This window comes from Salvelinus fontinalis, chromosome 29 (assembly GCF_029448725.1).
Source record: "Salvelinus fontinalis isolate EN_2023a chromosome 29, ASM2944872v1, whole genome shotgun sequence".
NCBI classification, from domain to species: Eukaryota; Metazoa; Chordata; class Actinopteri; order Salmoniformes; family Salmonidae; genus Salvelinus; species Salvelinus fontinalis.
Genome location: NC_074693.1, coordinates 22,480,807 through 22,497,578, shown reverse-complemented (window position 1 = coordinate 22,497,578; position 16,772 = coordinate 22,480,807). Strand labels below are relative to the sequence as shown.

The 16,772-nt window shown below is 52.4% G+C and overlaps 1 protein-coding gene across 1 annotated transcript in view; it reads right to left on the bottom strand.

Annotated features, from left to right (window-relative positions):
* Positions 1–16,482, bottom strand: part of LOC129827616 (X-linked interleukin-1 receptor accessory protein-like 2) — a 471,721-nt gene extending 455,239 nt beyond the window's left edge. The window contains exon 1 of the mRNA XM_055888620.1: positions 15,693–16,482. The gene's annotated coding sequence lies outside the window, so the exon portion shown is untranslated. The remainder of the gene's footprint in view (positions 1–15,692) is intronic.
* Positions 16,483–16,772: the final 290 nt, after the last annotated feature.

Genomic DNA, 16,772 nt, shown 5'->3' with positions numbered 1-16,772 from the left:
AGAGGTGGTAGAGAAGGTAGAGGTGGGGTTAGGTGGTAGAGGTGGTAGAGGTGGTAGAGGAGGTAGAGGTGGTAGAGGAGGTAGAGGTGGGGTTAGGTGGTAGAGGTGGTAGAGGAGGTAGAGGTGGGGTTAGGTGGTAGAGGTGGTAGAAGTGGGGTTAGGTGGTAGAGGTGGTGGAGGAGGTAGAGGTGGGGTTAGGTGGTAGAGGTGGTAGAGTGGTAGAGGTGGGGTTAGGTGGTAGAGGTGGGGTTAGGTGGTAGAGGTGGTAGAGGTGGGGTTAGGTGGTAGAGGTGGGGTTAGGTGGTAGAGGTGGTAGAGTGGGGTTAGGTGGTAGAGGTGGTAGAGGTGGGGTTAGGTGGTAGAGGTGGGGTTAGTGGTAGAGGTGGTAGAGGTGGTAGGGGGTAGAGGTGGGGTTAGGTGGTAGAGGTGGTAGAGGTGGGGTTAGGTGGTAGAGGTGGTAGAGGTGGGGTTAGGTGGTAGAGGGGTAGAGTGTAGAGGTGGGGTTAGGTGGTAGAGGTGGTAGAGGTGGTAGAGGTGGGGTTAGGTGGTAGAGGTGGGGTTAGGTGGTAGAGGTGGTAGAGGTGGTAGAGGTGGGGTTAGGTGGTAGATGTGGTAGAGGAGGTAGAGGTGGTAGAGGTGGTAGAGGAGGTAGAGGTGGTAGAGGAGGTAGAGGTGGGGTTAGGTGGTAGAGGTGGTAGAGGAGGTAGAGGTGGTAGAGGAGGTAGAGGTGGGGTTAGGTGGTAGAGGTGGTAGAGGAGGTAGAGGTGGGGTTAGGTGGTAGAGGTGGTAGAGGAGGTAGAGGTGGGGTTAGGTGGTAGAGGTGGTAGAGGTGGGGTTAGGTGGTAGAGGTGGTAGAGGAGGTAGAGGTGGGGTTAGGAGGTAGAGGTGGTAGAGGTGGTAGAGGTAGGGTTAGGAGGTAGAAGTGGTAGAGGTGGTAGAGGAGGTAGAGGTGGGGTTAGGTGGTAGAGGTGGTAGAGGAGGTAGAGGTGGGGTTAGGTGGTAGAGGTGGTAGAGGAGGTAGAGGTGGGGTTAGGTGGTAGATGTGGTAGAGGAGGTAGAGGTGGTAGAGGTGGTAGAGGAGGTAGAGGTGGTAGAGGAGGTAGAGGTGGGGTTAGGTGGTAGAGGTGGTAGAGGAGGTAGAGGTGGTAGAGGAGGTAGAGGTGGGGTTAGGTGGTAGAGGTGGTAGAGGAGGTAGAGGTGGGGTTAGGTGGTAGAGGTGGTAGAGGAGGTAGAGGTGGGGTTAGGTGGTAGAGGTGGTAGAGGTGGGGTTAGGTGGTAGAGGTGGTAGAGGAGGTAGAGGTGGGGTTAGGAGGTAGAGTGGTAGAGGTGGTAGAGGTGGTAGAGAAGGTAGAGGTGGGGTTAGGTGGTAGAGGTGGTAGAGGTGGTAGAGGAGGTAGAGGTGGTAGAGGAGGTAGAGGTGGGGTTAGGTGGTAGAGGTGGTAGAGGAGGTAGAGGTGGGGTTAGGTGGTAGAGGTGGTAGAAGTGGGGTTAGGTGGTAGAGGTGGTGGAGGAGGTAGAGGTGGGGTTAGGTGGTAGAGGTGGTAGAGGTGGTAGAGGTGGGGTTAGGTGGTAGAGGTGGGGTTAGGTGGTAGAGGTGGTAGAGGTGGGGTTAGGTGGTAGAGGTGGGGTTAGGTGGTAGAGGTGGTAGAGATGGGGTTAGGTGGTAGAGGTGGTAGAGGTGGGGTTAGGTGGTAGAGGTGGGGTTAGGTGGTAGAGGTGGTAGAGGTGGGGTTAGGGGGTAGAGGTGGGGTTAGGTGGTAGAGGTGGTAGAGGTGGGGTTAGGTGGTAGAGGTGGTAGAGGTGGGGTTAGGTGGTAGAGGTGGTAGAGGAGGTAGAGGTGGGGTTAGGTGGTAGAGGTGGTAGAGGTGGGGTTAGGTGGTAGAGGTGGTAGAGGAGGTAGAGGTGGGGTTAGGTGGTAGAGGTGGTAGAGGAGGTAGAGGTGGTAGAGGAGGTAGAGGTGGGGTTAGGTGGTAGAGAAGGGTAGAGGTAGTAGAGGTGGTAGAGGTAGTAGAGGTGGTAGAGGTAGTTCAGGTTGTGGTGGTGGTAGAGGTGGTAGAAGTGGGGTTAGGTGGTAGAGGTGGTAGAGGAGGTAGAGGTGGGGTTAGGTGGTAGAGGTGGTAGAGGTGGGGTTAGGTGGTAGAGGTGGTAGAGGTTGGGTTAGGTGGTAGAGGTGGTAGAGGTGGTAGAGGTGGGGTTAGGTGGTAGAGGTGGTAGAGGAGGTAGAGGTGGGGTTAGGTGGTAGAGGTGGTAGAGGTGGGGTTAGGTGGTAGAGGTGGTAGAGGTGAGGTTAGGTGGTAGATGTGGTAGAGGTGGTAGAGGTGATAGAGGTGGTAGAGGTGGTAGAGGTGGTAGAGGAGGTAGAGGTGGTAGAGGTGGGGTTAGGTGGTAGAGGTGGTAGAGGTGGTAGAGGTGATAGAGGTGGTAGAGGTGGTAGAGGAGGTAGAGATGGTAGAGGAGGTAGAGGTGGGGTTAGGTGGTAGAGGTGGTAGAGGAGGTAGAGGTGGGGTTAGGTGGTAGATGTGGTAGAGGTGGTAGAGGTGGTAGAGGAGGTAGAGGTGGTAGAGGAGGTAGAGGTGGGGTTAGGTGGTAGATGTGGTAGAGGTGGTAGAGGTGATAGAGGTGGTAGAGGTGGTAGAGGAGGTAGAGGTGGTAGAGGAGGTAGAGGTGGGGTTAGGTGGTAGAGGTGATAGAGGAGGTAGAGGTGGGGTTAGGTGGTAGAGGTGGTAGAGGTGGGGGTAGGTGGTAGAGGTGGTAGAGGTGGGGTTAGGTGGTAGATGTGGTAGAGGTGGTAGAGGTGGTAGAGGAGGTAGAGGTGGTAGAGGAGGTAGAGGTGGGGTTAGGTGGTAGAGGTGGTAGAGGAGGTAGAGGTGGGGTTAGGTGGTAGAGGTGGTAGAGGAGGTAGAGGTGGGGTTAGGTGGTAGATGTGGTAGAGGTGGTAGAGGTGATAGAGGAGGTAGAGGTGGTAGAGGAGGTAGAGGTGGGGTTAGGTGGTAGAGGTGGTAGAGGAGGTAGAGGTGGGGTTAGGTGGTAGAGGAGGTAGAGGTGGCAGAGAAGGTAGAGGTGGGGTTAGGTGGTAGAGGTGGTAGAGGAGGTAGAGGTGGGGTTAGGTGGTAGATGTGGTAGAGGTGGTAGAGGTGGGGTTAGGTGGTAGAGGTGGTAGAGGAGGTAGAGGTGGGGTTAGGTGGTAGAGGTGGTAGAGGTGGGGTTAGGTGGTAGATGTGGTAGAGGTGGTAGAGGTGATAGAGGTGGTAGAGGTGGTAGAGGAGGTAGAGGTGGTAGAGGGGGTAGAGGTGGGGTTAGGTGGTAGAGGTGGTAGAGGAGGTAGAGGTGGGGTTAGGTGGTAGAGGTGGTAGAGGAGGTAGAGGTGGGGTTAGTTGGTAGAGGAGGTAGAGGTGGTAGAGGAGGTAGAGGTGGGGTTAGGTGGTAGAGGTGGTAGAGGAGGTAGAGGTGGGGTTAGGTGGTAGAGGTGGTAGAGGAGGTAGAGGTGGGGTTAGGTGGTAGAGGAGGTAGAGGTGGTAGAGGAGGTAGAGGTGGGGTTAGGTGGTAGAGGTGGTAGAGGAGGTAGAGGTGGGGTTAGGTGGTAGATGTGGTAGAGGAGGTAGAGGTGGTAGAGGTGGTAGAGGAGGTAGAGGTGGTAGAGGAGGTAGAGGTGGGGTTAGGTGGTAGAGGTGGTAGAGGAGGTAGAGGTGGTAGAGGAGGTAGAGGTGGGGTTAGGTGGTAGAGGTGGTAGAGGAGGTAGAGGTGGGGTTAGGTGGTAGAGGTGGTAGAGGAGGTAGAGGTGGGGTTAGGTGGTAGAGGTGGTAGAGGTGGGGTTAGGTGGTAGAGGTGGTAGAGGAGGTAGAGTGGGGTTAGGGGTAGAGTGGTAGAGGTGGTAGAGGTGGTAGAGAGGTAGAGGTGGGGTTAGGTGGTAGAGGTGGTAGAGGTGGTAGAGGAGGTAGAGGTGGTAGAGGAGGTAGAGGTGGGGTTAGGTGGTAGAGGTGGTAGAGGAGGTAGAGGTGGGGTTAGGTGGTAGAGGTGGTAGAAGTGGGGTTAGGTGGTAGAGGTGGTGGAGGAGGTAGAGGTGGGGTTAGGTGGTAGAGGTGGTAGAGTTGGTAGAGGTGGGGTTAGGTGGTAGAGGTGGGGTTAGGTGGTAGAGGTGGTAGAGGTGGGGTTAGGTGGTAGAGGTGGGGTTAGGTGGTAGAGGTGGTAGAGATGGGGTTAGGTGGTAGAGGTGGTAGAGGTGGGGTTAGGTGGTAGAGGTGGGGTTACGTGGTAGAGGTGGTAGAGGTGGGGTTAGGGGGTAGAGGTGGGGTTAGGTGGTAGAGGTGGTAGAGGTGGGGTTAGGTGGTAGAGGTGGTAGAGGTGGGGTTAGGTGGTAGAGGTGGTAGAGGAGGTAGAGGTGGGGTTAGGTGGTAGAGGTGGTAGAGGTGGGGTTAGGTGGTAGAGGTGGTAGAGGAGGTAGAGGTGGGGTTAGGTGGTAGAGGTGGTAGAGGAGGTAGAGGTGGTAGAGGAGGTAGAGGTGGGGTTAGGTGGTAGAGAGGGTAGAGGTAGTAGAGGTGGTAGAGGTAGTAGAGGTGGTAGAGGTAGTTCAGGTTGTGGTGGTGGTAGAGGTGGTAGAAGTGGGGTTAGGTGGTAGAGGTGGTAGAGGAGGTAGAGGTGGGGTTAGGTGGTAGAGGTGGTAGAGGTGGGGTTAGGTGGTAGAGGTGGTAGAGGTTGGGTTAGGTGGTAGAGGTGGTAGAGGTGGTAGAGGTGGGGTTAGGTGGTAGAGGTGGTAGAGGAGGTAGAGGTGGGGTTAGGTGGTAGAGGTGGTAGAGGTGGGGTTAGGTGGTAGAGGTGGTAGAGGTGAGGTTAGGTGGTAGATGTGGTAGAGGTGGTAGAGGTGATAGAGGTGGTAGAGGTGGTAGAGGTGGTAGAGGAGGTAGAGGTGGTAGAGGTGGGGTTAGGTGGTAGAGGTGGTAGAGGTGGTAGAGGTGATAGAGGTGGTAGAGGTGGTAGAGGAGGTAGAGATGGTAGAGGAGGTAGAGGTGGGGTTAGGTGGTAGAGGTGGTAGAGGAGGTAGAGGTGGGGTTAGGTGGTAGATGTGGTAGAGGTGGTAGAGGTGGTAGAAGTGGGGTTAGGTGGTAGAGGTGGTGGAGGAGGTAGAGGTGGGGTTAGGTGGTAGAGGTGGTAGAGTTGGTAGAGGTGGGGTTAGGTGGTAGAGGTGGGGTTAGGTGGTAGAGGTGGTAGAGGTGGGGTTAGGTGGTAGAGGTGGGGTTAGGTGGTAGAGGTGGTAGAGATGGGGTTAGGTGGTAGAGGTGGTAGAGGTGGGGTTAGGTGGTAGAGGTGGGGTTACGTGGTAGAGGTGGTAGAGGTGGGGTTAGGGGGTAGAGGTGGGGTTAGGTGGTAGAGGTGGTAGAGGTGGGGTTAGGTGGTAGAGGTGGTAGAGGTGGGGTTAGGTGGTAGAGGAGGTAGAGTTTGTGGAGGTGGGGTTAGGTGGTAGAGGTGGTAGAGGTGGTAGAGGTGGGGTTAGGTGGTAGAGGTGGAGTTAGGTGGTAGAGGTGGTAGAGGTGGTAGAGGTGGGGTTAGGTGGTAGATGTGGTAGAGGAGGTAGAGGTGGTAGAGGTGGTAGAGGAGGTAGAGGTGGTAGAGGAGGTAGAGGTGGGGTTAGGTGGTAGAGGTGGTAGAGGAGGTAGAGGTGGGGTTAGGTGGTAGAGGTGGTAGAGGAGGTAGAGGTGGGGTTAGGTGGTAGAGGTGGTAGAGGAGGTAGAGGTGGGGTTAGGTGGTAGAGGTGGTAGAGGTGGGGTTAGGTGGTAGAGGTGGTAGAGGAGGTAGAGGTGGGGTTAGGAGGTAGAGGTGGTAGAGGTGGTAGAGGTAGGGTTAGGAGGTAGAAGTGGTAGAGGTGGTAGAGGAGGTAGAGGTGGGGTTAGGTGGTAGAGGTGGTAGAGGAGGTAGAGGTGGGGTTAGGTGGTAGAGGTGGTAGAGGAGGTAGAGGTGGGGTTAGGTGGTAGATGTGGTAGAGGAGGTAGAGGTGGTAGAGGTGGTAGAGGAGGTAGAGGTGGTAGAGGAGGTAGAGGTGGGGTTAGGTGGTAGAGGTGGTAGAGGAGGTAGAGGTGGTAGAGGAGGTAGAGGTGGGGTTAGGTGGTAGAGGTGGTAGAGGAGGTAGAGGTGGGGTTAGGTGGTAGAGGTGGTAGAGGAGGTAGAGGTGGGGTTAGGTGGTAGAGGTGGTAGAGGTGGGGTTAGGTGGTAGAGGTGGTAGAGGAGGTAGAGGTGGGGTTAGGAGGTAGAAGTGGTAGAGGTGGTAGAGGTGGTAGAGAAGGTAGAGGTGGGGTTAGGTGGTAGAGGTGGTAGAGGTGGTAGAGGAGGTAGAGGTGGTAGAGGAGGTAGAGGTGGGGTTAGGTGGTAGAGGTGGTAGAGGAGGTAGAGGTGGGGTTAGGTGGTAGAGGTGGTAGAAGTGGGGTTAGGTGGTAGAGGTGGTGGAGGAGGTAGAGGTGGGGTTAGGTGGTAGAGGTGGTAGAGTTGGTAGAGGTGGGGTTAGGTGGTAGAGGTGGGGTTAGGTGGTAGAGGTGGTAGAGGTGGGGTTAGGTGGTAGAGGTGGGGTTAGGTGGTAGAGGTGGTAGAGATGGGGTTAGGTGGTAGAGGTGGTAGAGGTGGGGTTAGGTGGTAGAGGTGGGGTTACGTGGTAGAGGTGGTAGAGGTGGGGTTAGGGGGTAGAGGTGGGGTTAGGTGGTAGAGGTGGTAGAGGTGGGGTTAGGTGGTAGAGGTGGTAGAGGTGGGGTTAGGTGGTAGAGGTGGTAGAGGAGGTAGAGGTGGGGTTAGGTGGTAGAGGTGGTAGAGGTGGGGTTAGGTGGTAGAGGTGGTAGAGGAGGTAGAGGTGGGGTTAGGTGGTAGAGGTGGTAGAGGAGGTAGAGGTGGTAGAGGAGGTAGAGGTGGGGTTAGGTGGTAGAGAAGGGTAGAGGTAGTAGAGGTGGTAGAGGTAGTTCAGGTTGTGGTGGTGGTAGAGGTGGTAGAAGTGGGGTTAGGTGGTAGAGGTGGTAGAGGAGGTAGAGGTGGGGTTAGGTGGTAGAGGTGGTAGAGGTGGGGTTAGGTGGTAGAGGTGGTAGAGGTTGGGTTAGGTGGTAGAGGTGGTAGAGGTGGTAGAGGTGGGGTTAGGTGGTAGAGGTGGTAGAGGAGGTAGAGGTGGGGTTAGGTGGTAGAGGTGGTAGAGGTGGGGTTAGGTGGTAGAGGTGGTAGAGGTGAGGTTAGGTGGTAGATGTGGTAGAGGTGGTAGAGGTGATAGAGGTGGTAGAGGTGGTAGAGGTGGTAGAGGAGGTAGAGGTGGTAGAGGTGGGGTTAGGTGGTAGAGGTGGTAGAGGTGGTAGAGGTGATAGAGGTGGTAGAGGTGGTAGAGGAGGTAGAGATGGTAGAGGAGGTAGAGGTGGGGTTAGGTGGTAGAGGTGGTAGAGGAGGTAGAGGTGGGGTTAGGTGGTAGATGTGGTAGAGGTGGTAGAGGTGGTAGAGGAGGTAGAGGTGGTAGAGGAGGTAGAGGTGGGGTTAGGTGGTAGATGTGGTAGAGGTGGTAGAGGTGATAGAGGTGGTAGAGGTGGTAGAGGAGGTAGAGGTGGTAGAGGAGGTAGAGGTGGGGTTAGGTGGTAGAGGTGATAGAGGAGGTAGAGGTGGGGTTAGGTGGTAGAGGTGGTAGAGGTGGGGGTAGGTGGTAGAGGTGGTAGAGGTGGGGTTAGGTGGTAGATGTGGTAGAGGTGGTAGAGGTGGTAGAGGAGGTAGAGGTGGTAGAGGAGGTAGAGGTGGGGTTAGGTGGTAGAGGTGGTAGAGGAGGTAGAGGTGGGGTTAGGTGGTAGAGGTGGTAGAGGAGGTAGAGGTGGTGTTAGGTGGTAGATGTGGTAGAGGTGGTAGAGGTGATAGAGGAGGTAGAGGTGGTAGAGGAGGTAGAGGTGGGGTTAGGTGGTAGAGGTGGTAGAGGAGGTAGAGGTGGGGTTAGGTGGTAGAGGAGGTAGAGGTGGCAGAGAAGGTAGAGGTGGGGTTAGGTGGTAGAGGTGGTAGAGGAGGTAGAGGTGGGGTTAGGTGGTAGATGTGGTAGAGGTGGTAGAGGTGGGGTTAGGTGGTAGAGGTGGTAGAGGAGGTAGAGGTGGGGTTAGGTGGTAGAGGTGGTAGAGGTGGGGTTAGGTGGTAGATGTGGTAGAGGTGGTAGAGGTGATAGAGGTGGTAGAGGTGGTAGAGGAGGTAGAGGTGGTAGAGGGGGTAGAGGTGGGGTTAGGTGGTAGAGGTGGTAGAGGAGGTAGAGGTGGGGTTAGGTGGTAGAGGTGGTAGAGGAGGTAGAGGTGGGGTTAGTTGGTAGAGGAGGTAGAGGTGGTAGAGGAGGTAGAGGTGGGGTTAGGTGGTAGAGGTGGTAGAGGAGGTAGAGGTGGGGTTAGGTGGTAGAGGTGGTAGAGGAGGTAGAGGTGGGGTTAGGTGGTAGAGGAGGTAGAGGTGGTAGAGGAGGTAGAGGTGGGGTTAGGTGGTAGAGGTGGTAGAGGAGGTAGAGGTGGGGTTAGGTGGTAGATGTGGTAGAGGAGGTAGAGGTGGTAGAGGTGGTAGAGGAGGTAGAGGTGGTAGAGGAGGTAGAGGTGGGGTTAGGTGGTAGAGGTGGTAGAGGAGGTAGAGGTGGTAGAGGAGGTAGAGGTGGGGTTAGGTGGTAGAGGTGGTAGAGGAGGTAGAGGTGGGGTTAGGTGGTAGAGGTGGTAGAGGTGGGGTTAGGTGGTAGAGGTGGTAGAGGAGGTAGAGGTGGGGTTAGGAGGTAGAAGTGGTAGAGGTGGTAGAGGTGGTAGAGAAGGTAGAGGTGGGGTTAGGTGGTAGAGGTGGTAGAGGTGGTAGAGGAGGTAGAGGTGGTAGAGGAGGTAGAGGTGGGGTTAGGTGGTAGAGGTGGTAGAGGAGGTAGAGGTGGGGTTAGGTGGTAGAGGTGGTAGAAGTGGGGTTAGGTGGTAGAGGTGGTGGAGGAGGTAGAGGTGGGGTTAGGTGGTAGAGGTGGTAGAGTTGGTAGAGGTGGGGTTAGGTGGTAGAGGTGGGGTTAGGTGGTAGAGGTGGTAGAGGTGGGGTTAGGTGGTAGAGGTGGGGTTAGGTGGTAGAGGTGGTAGAGATGGGGTTAGGTGGTAGAGGTGGTAGAGGTGGGGTTAGGTGGTAGAGGTGGGGTTACGTGGTAGAGGTGGTAGAGGTGGGGTTAGGGGGTAGAGGTGGGGTTAGGTGGTAGAGGTGGTAGAGGTGGGGTTAGGTGGTAGAGGTGGTAGAGGTGGGGTTAGGTGGTAGAGGAGGTAGAGGTGGTAGAGGTGGGGTTAGGTGGTAGAGGTGGTAGAGGTGGTAGAGGTGGGGTTAGGTGGTAGAGGTGGGGTTAGGTGGTAGAGGTGGTAGAGGTGGTAGAGGTGGGGTTAGGTGGTAGATGTGGTAGAGGAGGTAGAGGTGGTAGAGGTGGTAGAGGAGGTAGAGGTGGTAGAGGAGGTAGAGGTGGGGTTAGGTGGTAGAGGTGGTAGAGGAGGTAGAGGTGGTAGAGGAGGTAGAGGTGGGGTTAGGTGGTAGAGGTGGTAGAGGAGGTAGAGGTGGGGTTAGGTGGTAGAGGTGGTAGAGGAGGTAGAGGTGGGGTTAGGTGGTAGAGGTGGTAGAGGTGGGGTTAGGTGGTAGAGGTGGTAGAGGAGGTAGAGGTGGGGTTAGGAGGTAGAGGTGGTAGAGGTGGTAGAGGTAGGGTTAGGAGGTAGAAGTGGTAGAGGTGGTAGAGGAGGTAGAGGTGGGGTTAGGTGGTAGAGGTGGTAGAGGAGGTAGAGGTGGGGTTAGGTGGTAGAGGTGGTAGAGGAGGTAGAGGTGGGGTTAGGTGGTAGATGTGGTAGAGGAGGTAGAGGTGGTAGAGGTGGTAGAGGAGGTAGAGGTGGTAGAGGAGGTAGAGGTGGGGTTAGGTGGTAGAGGTGGTAGAGGAGGTAGAGGTGGTAGAGGTGGTAGAGGTGGGGTTAGGTGGTAGAGGTGGTAGAGGAGGTAGAGGTGGGGTTAGGTGGTAGAGGTGGTAGAGGAGGTAGAGGTGGGGTTAGGTGGTAGAGGTGGTAGAGGTGGGGTTAGGTGGTAGAGGTGGTAGAGGAGGTAGAGGTGGGGTTAGGAGGTAGAAGTGGTAGAGGTGGTAGAGGTGGTAGAGAAGGTAGAGGTGGGGTTAGGTGGTAGAGGTGGTAGAGGTGGTAGAGGAGGTAGAGGTGGTAGAGGAGGTAGAGGTGGGGTTAGGTGGTAGAGGTGGTAGAGGAGGTAGAGGTGGGGTTAGGTGGTAGAGGTGGTAGAAGTGGGGTTAGGTGGTAGAGGTGGTGGAGGAGGTAGAGGTGGGGTTAGGTGGTAGAGGTGGTAGAGTTGGTAGAGGTGGGGTTAGGTGGTAGAGGTGGGGTTAGGTGGTAGAGGTGGTAGAGGTGGGGTTAGGTGGTAGAGGTGGGGTTAGGTGGTAGAGGTGGTAGAGATGGGGTTAGGTGGTAGAGGTGGTAGAGGTGGGGTTAGGTGGTAGAGGTGGGGTTACGTGGTAGAGGTGGTAGAGGTGGGGTTAGGGGGTAGAGGTGGGGTTAGGTGGTAGAGGTGGTAGAGGTGGGGTTAGGTGGTAGAGGTGGTAGAGGTGGGGTTAGGTGGTAGAGGAGGTAGAGGTGGTAGAGGTGGGGTTAGGTGGTAGAGGTGGTAGAGGTGGTAGAGGTGGGGTTAGGTGGTAGAGGTGGGGTTAGGTGGTAGAGGTGGTAGAGGTGGTAGAGGTGGGGTTAGGTGGTAGATGTGGTAGAGGAGGTAGAGGTGGTAGAGGTGGTAGAGGAGGTAGAGGTGGTAGAGGAGGTAGAGGTGGGGTTAGGTGGTAGAGGTGGTAGAGGAGGTAGAGGTGGTAGAGGAGGTAGAGGTGGGGTTAGGTGGTAGAGGTGGTAGAGGAGGTAGAGGTGGGGTTAGGTGGTAGAGGTGGTAGAGGAGGTAGAGGTGGGGTTAGGTGGTAGAGGTGGTAGAGGTGGGGTTAGGTGGTAGAGGTGGTAGAGGAGGTAGAGGTGGGGTTAGGAGGTAGAGGTGGTAGAGGTGGTAGAGGTGGGGTTAGGAGGTAGAAGTGGTAGAGGTGGTAGAGGTGGTAGAGAAGGTAGAGGTGGGGTTAGGTGGTAGAGGTGGTAGAGGTGGTAGAGGAGGTAGAGGTGGTAGAGGAGGTAGAGGTGGGGTTAGGTGGTAGAGGTGGTAGAGGAGGTAGAGGTGGGGTTAGGTGGTAGAGGTGGTAGAAGTGGGGTTAGGTGGTAGAGGTGGTGGAGGAGGTAGAGGTGGGGTTAGGTGGTAGAGGTGGTAGAGTTGGTAGAGGTGGGGTTAGGTGGTAGAGGTGGGGTTACGTGGTAGAGGTGGTAGAGGTGGGGTTAGGGGGTAGAGGTGGGGTTAGGTGGTAGAGGTGGTAGAGGTGGGGTTAGGTGGTAGAGGTGGTAGAGGTGGGGTTAGGTGGTAGAGGAGGTAGAGGTGGTAGAGGTGGTAGAGGTGGGGTTAGGTGGTAGAGGTGGTAGAGGTGGTAGAGGTGGGGTTAGGTGGTAGAGGTGGGGTTAGGTGGTAGAGGTGGTAGAGGTGGGGTTAGCTGGTAGAGGTGGTAGAGGGGGTAGAGGTGGGGTTAGGTGGTAGAGGAGGTAGAGGTGGGGTTAGGTGGTAGATGTGGTAGAGGTGGGGTTAGGTGGTAGAGGTGGGGTTAGGTGGTAGAGGTGGTAGAGGTGGGGTTAGGTGGTAGAGGTGGGGTTACGTGGTAGAGGTGGTAGAGGTGGGGTTAGGGGGTAGAGGTGGGGTTAGGTGGTAGAGGTGGTAGAGGTGGGGTTAGGTGGTAGAGGTGGTAGAGGTGGGGTTAGGTGGTAGAGGAGGTAGAGGTGGTAGAGGTGGTAGAGGTGGGGTTAGGTGGTAGAGGTGGTAGAGGTGGTAGAGGTGGGGTTAGGTGGTAGAGGTGGGGTTAGGTGGTAGAGGTGGTAGAGGTGGTAGAGGTGGGGTTAGCTGGTAGAGGTGGTAGAGGGGGTAGAGGTGGGGTTAGGTGGTAGAGGAGGTAGAGGTGGGGTTAGGTGGTAGATGTGGTAGAGGTGGGGTTAGGTGGTAGAGGTGGGGTTAGGTGGTAGAGGTGGTAGAGGTGGGGTTAGGTGGTAGAGGTGGGGTTAGGTGGTAGAGGTGGTAGAGGTGGGGTTAGGTGGTAGAGGTGGTAGAGGTGGGGTTAGGTGGTAGAGGAGGGGTTAGGTGGTAGAGGTGGGGTTAGGTGGTAGAGGTGGGGTTGGGTGGTAGAGGTGGGATTAGTTGGTAGAGGTGGTAGAGGTGGGGTTAGGTGGTAGAGGTTGTAGAGATGGTAGAGGTGGGGTTAGGTGGTAGAGTTGGTAGAGGTGGTAGAGGTGGAAGAGGTGGTAGAGGTGGGGTTAGGTGGTAGAGGTGGTAGAGGTGGTAGAGGTGGGGTTAGGTGGTAGAGGTGGGGTTAGGTGGTAGAGGTGGTAGAGGTGGGGTTAGGTGGTAGAGGTGGTAGAGGTGGGGTTAGGTGGTAGAGGTGGTAGAGGTGGGGTTAGGTGGTCGAGGTGGTAGAGGTGGGGTTAGGTGGTAGAGGTGGTAGAGGTGTGGTTAGGTGGTAGAGGTGGTAGAGGTGGGGTTAGGTGGTAGAGGTGGGGTTAGGTGGTAGAGGTGGTAGAGGTGATAGAAGTGGTAGAGGTGGTAGAAGTGGTAGAGGTGATAGAGGTGGTAGAAGTGGTAGAAGTGGTAGAAGTGGTAGAGGTGGTAGAGGTGGGGTTAGGTGGTAGAGGTGGTAGAGGTGGTAGAGGTGATAGAAGTGGTAGAGGTGGTAGAAGTGGTAGAGGTGGTAGAGGTGGTAGAAGTGGTAGTGGGCTGCTCTGTGCCGGCACGCTACAGGGGCCGGCTGCCCATTGACACGCCATAAAAAGCATCTGGCGGAAACTAATTTCAACCTTGTGGTTATAGATGTCAACAATAAAACCCAAAGAGCTCCATTGAACATCATAAATTAGAATTTCAGCCGTGATCTTGCCCGGCCCTGGGCGCTCCCCTCCCTTTAAAAGTAAAGTCTTTATGATGAACAGGTTGACGGTGATAAATGGTCACAGCTAAGGTGAGCCTGCTACCACTTGGGGATTTGTGCCTCCATCTGTTTTCATTTAGACACAGTTTTGCTTGATATTGTTGGAGGGACTAGGAGCCACCATAACAGTACAGGGTGCTGGACTGCACTCCTGAGGACACAGAGGTTAACTTCTACTGTTTGGTTCAACACAAAGTCAATGGCTATGTCTTCACATACAGTACCTTGGCATTGTAGGCTTCTATACGCATTACTCCCGAATACATTACTCCTGAATGCATTAATCCTGTATGAATTATGCATTACTCCTGTATGCATTACTCATGTATACATTACTCCTGTATAAAGTATGCATCACTCCTGTGTGCTGTATGCATTACTCCTGTATGTATTACTCACGTATGCTATATGCATTACTCCTGTATGCATTACTCATGTATGCTGTATGCATTACTCATGTATGGTGTATGCATTACTCATGTATGCTATATGCATTGCTCCTGTATGAATTATGCATTACTCCTGTATACATTACTCATGTATACATTACTCCTGTATAAAGTATACATTACTCCTGTGTGCTGTATGCATTACTCCTGTATACATTACTCCTGTATGAAGTATGCATTACTCATGTATGAAGTATGCATTACTCCATTATGCATTACTCCTGTATGCATTTCTCTTGTATGTATTACTCCTGTATGAATTATGCATTTCTCCTGTATGTATTACTCCTGTATGAATTCTGCATTACTCCTGTATGCATTACTCGTGTATGAAGTATGCATTACTCCTGTATGCATTACTCGTGTATGTATTATGCATTACTCCTGTATGCATTACTCCTGTATGTATTACTCCTGTATGTATTATGCATTACTCCTGTATACATTACTCACGTATACATTACTCCTGTATAAAGTATGCATCACTCCTGTATGCTGTATGCATTACTCCTGTATGCATTACTCATGTGTGCTGTATGCATTACTCCTGTATGCATGACTTATTCTTCTCCTGTCTGTTGAATCTTCCTGTTGAATCTACAGGGATGGCTAGTAGGTCCATGTCATGCCCTGGTAATTGGATGAGATGAGCTAAAATTCTTGATAGATCCGGTTTTACATGAACTATATCACATGGACAGCTAAAAGCTAAAAGCTAAAAGGGCGAGAAGTTCAGCAAAGATGTGAACCTCATTGCCCGGCTCATGTCAACTCTGCTTATTGTCTTTGGCCTACAAAATAACCGTTTGTACTTACAATGACCTAACACCCCCAGAGCAGAAACAATCTACTGTTAAAAATGGTCTTCTTCAGATAACCTTTCTGAAATGCAGAATGGAACTTGCTCATCGTGCCCTGTGGAAGTATTCAAGTTGGCCTCGCTCCATGAGCACCAATGTGTGTTTATCTTCCACGATACATACCCTCAGTTCAAAGAATAACGTGGTAGTAACGCTGTAATTATCACACAGAGGCAGAACATCTGCTTAACCTTGCATGACCTCGCTTATGCATACAAGGCAAATAGAAATTCAGGAATGATTATCAGTTTTTTTCATTGTATCTGACAACAGATAACTATTGGTCTATTTAGTATTGGTCTGCATTCGCCAGGCCCTTGTCAGACCCTCCTTATAGGTCACGTGACCTGACACCTACATGAACAACTAGAGGGACGGGGGTATTGAAACAATAGTGCAGAGTCCTTCCGCCTTTGTTAGAGTAGCTCTTTCTTAATGTGCAATAAGGTGAAATGTTGTAGACTGTGTGTATAGGGGCCAATTTACATCAACTTTTTTTTCTAACATAAAGATTTAAACATTGCAAGTTTTGTGTAGGGGGAAATTAAGCATCCACCTCCCTACACTTTTCTCATGTCATGATTGCAGTGTTTGGTCATTTGAGGTCAAAGGCAAATCCCTTCATTAGCCTACAATATCCACTGAATATATGAAGAGTGCCTCTTAAATCTAGCAGCAATACCATATCACAGATGTGATCATCATGTCACCAGATGACAGGAGTGCAGTCGGTTCTCTACATTTCTGCCAGATAAAGTGGTCCAACACAGCTTCAGGTGTGCATACATATTTCCTTACAAGGTGAACATTCCCGCATCTATTGGTCATCTTTTTGTGGTTGATCCGTTTCTTATGTTCTCTCTTCCCACTTTCCAGCAGAGGTAAATGGATAGGCAGTGGCGCTGAATGTGACAGCTAAAGTCTGCCTGCAGTCGATCTCCAGTCCGGGAACCTGATCTATGGAGTTACTTTATTGTATAAATCAATGTGGCCAGACAACCTGCTTTACCGGTAGCCCGTATCTCTGGGTGACACCAGTGATGTGCGCTCTGCCATTAAACGATCACAATAATTAAACCCACTGCCTCATTCAGCCTCAACCTGCATCCCACCACCACCGTCACCACCACGGTCACACAAACCAGGATGCGGTGGTGCTTAAATTAAATGAAACAATCAACATCTCTCTGTTCTAACCCCTTTTACAAATTAACAATGCAATACAAGGTTTTCAAATAATGAATCTAACAGGACGTGCATAAACCATCACTTTACTTCCATGGTCTGTTTTCTGATTATCTTAACTTCTAAAGCATTACGTGCGCACAGGCGCGCGCACACACACAGTTTAACATTTTGTATTATCAGGTTCAGGTTGCCACTCACCTGATTTTGATAATCCCTGCAACAGAATCAGATGATCAATTGAAGCTGGTTTCAATAAAGTATATCCAGTCGTTTGAGTATGTTTGAGTTTGTTTTCAAAATGTGTTACAGCATAAAGCACGGTCTCTTCGGTTCAAGTCAGCTCACAACGTTTGAAATGAAATTATCAAAGCACAAAACAACGCGGGAAAAACTGCGGAACCATTCTTTTTTTTTACTTCAGTCAAATAAATAACTGTGAGGACGGATACCACACACTATTTAATTTCAAGGATATTCGACAGCCAACATTAGTCGACAGAAAATGAACTCGTTTGAGTTACTTCGGGTGTTCATCCCCTAGTCCGACGAAATTCTGAAGATTCGCTCTACTTTATACGGCCAAAAATACTTAAATTTTCCGGGAATCCTGGACTCGTCACAACCAAGGGGTTGCAAAACGGCTCTCTGTCCTCCCCTGTTCTACACCTTCCACAGTGCTGTCTCACCCCTCATGAGATAAATCACTCATATTGCATTGGAAAAGCTCCACATATGATGTGCGTTGTGTTGGAGTGGCTTTGAAGACTACAGCAATCGACGAGGAGCTCTCGCAGCAAGAGTTCGGTTCCAGAGCCCTCGCGCGCGCTCCCTCATTGAACATGCATCCAGAGACATTAACTCCGAGAGGATGCTGTTCTTCAGCATCAAGCGCCTGCGGGGAAACAGATAGCGCCAAAAGTGCTGTTAACTCAAGGGATGATTTTACGAACAGTCTTTTAAGACAGTATCTAAAATTACACTGACAACTGAAACAGTAGGCTACAGCAATAGTATATGCCAAAATATATTTTTAGGAGCGTTGGTTTTGGAAAATATAACCCCTATCGCCTCCTTGTGGCGGTGAAGGATGTCGTGCGAGGGCAAGCCTAAAATACCAGAGAGAGACAAGGAATAAATATTTTTGTTATAAAACTGTACTTGAACAGACCTACAATATCACCATAATGCAAAAGAAAAAATAGTCAAATTATGAAGACACAACAAAGTGAAAGAAATCAGACAATAAGATAATGAAACAAGGGACAGTGGGAAACAGAA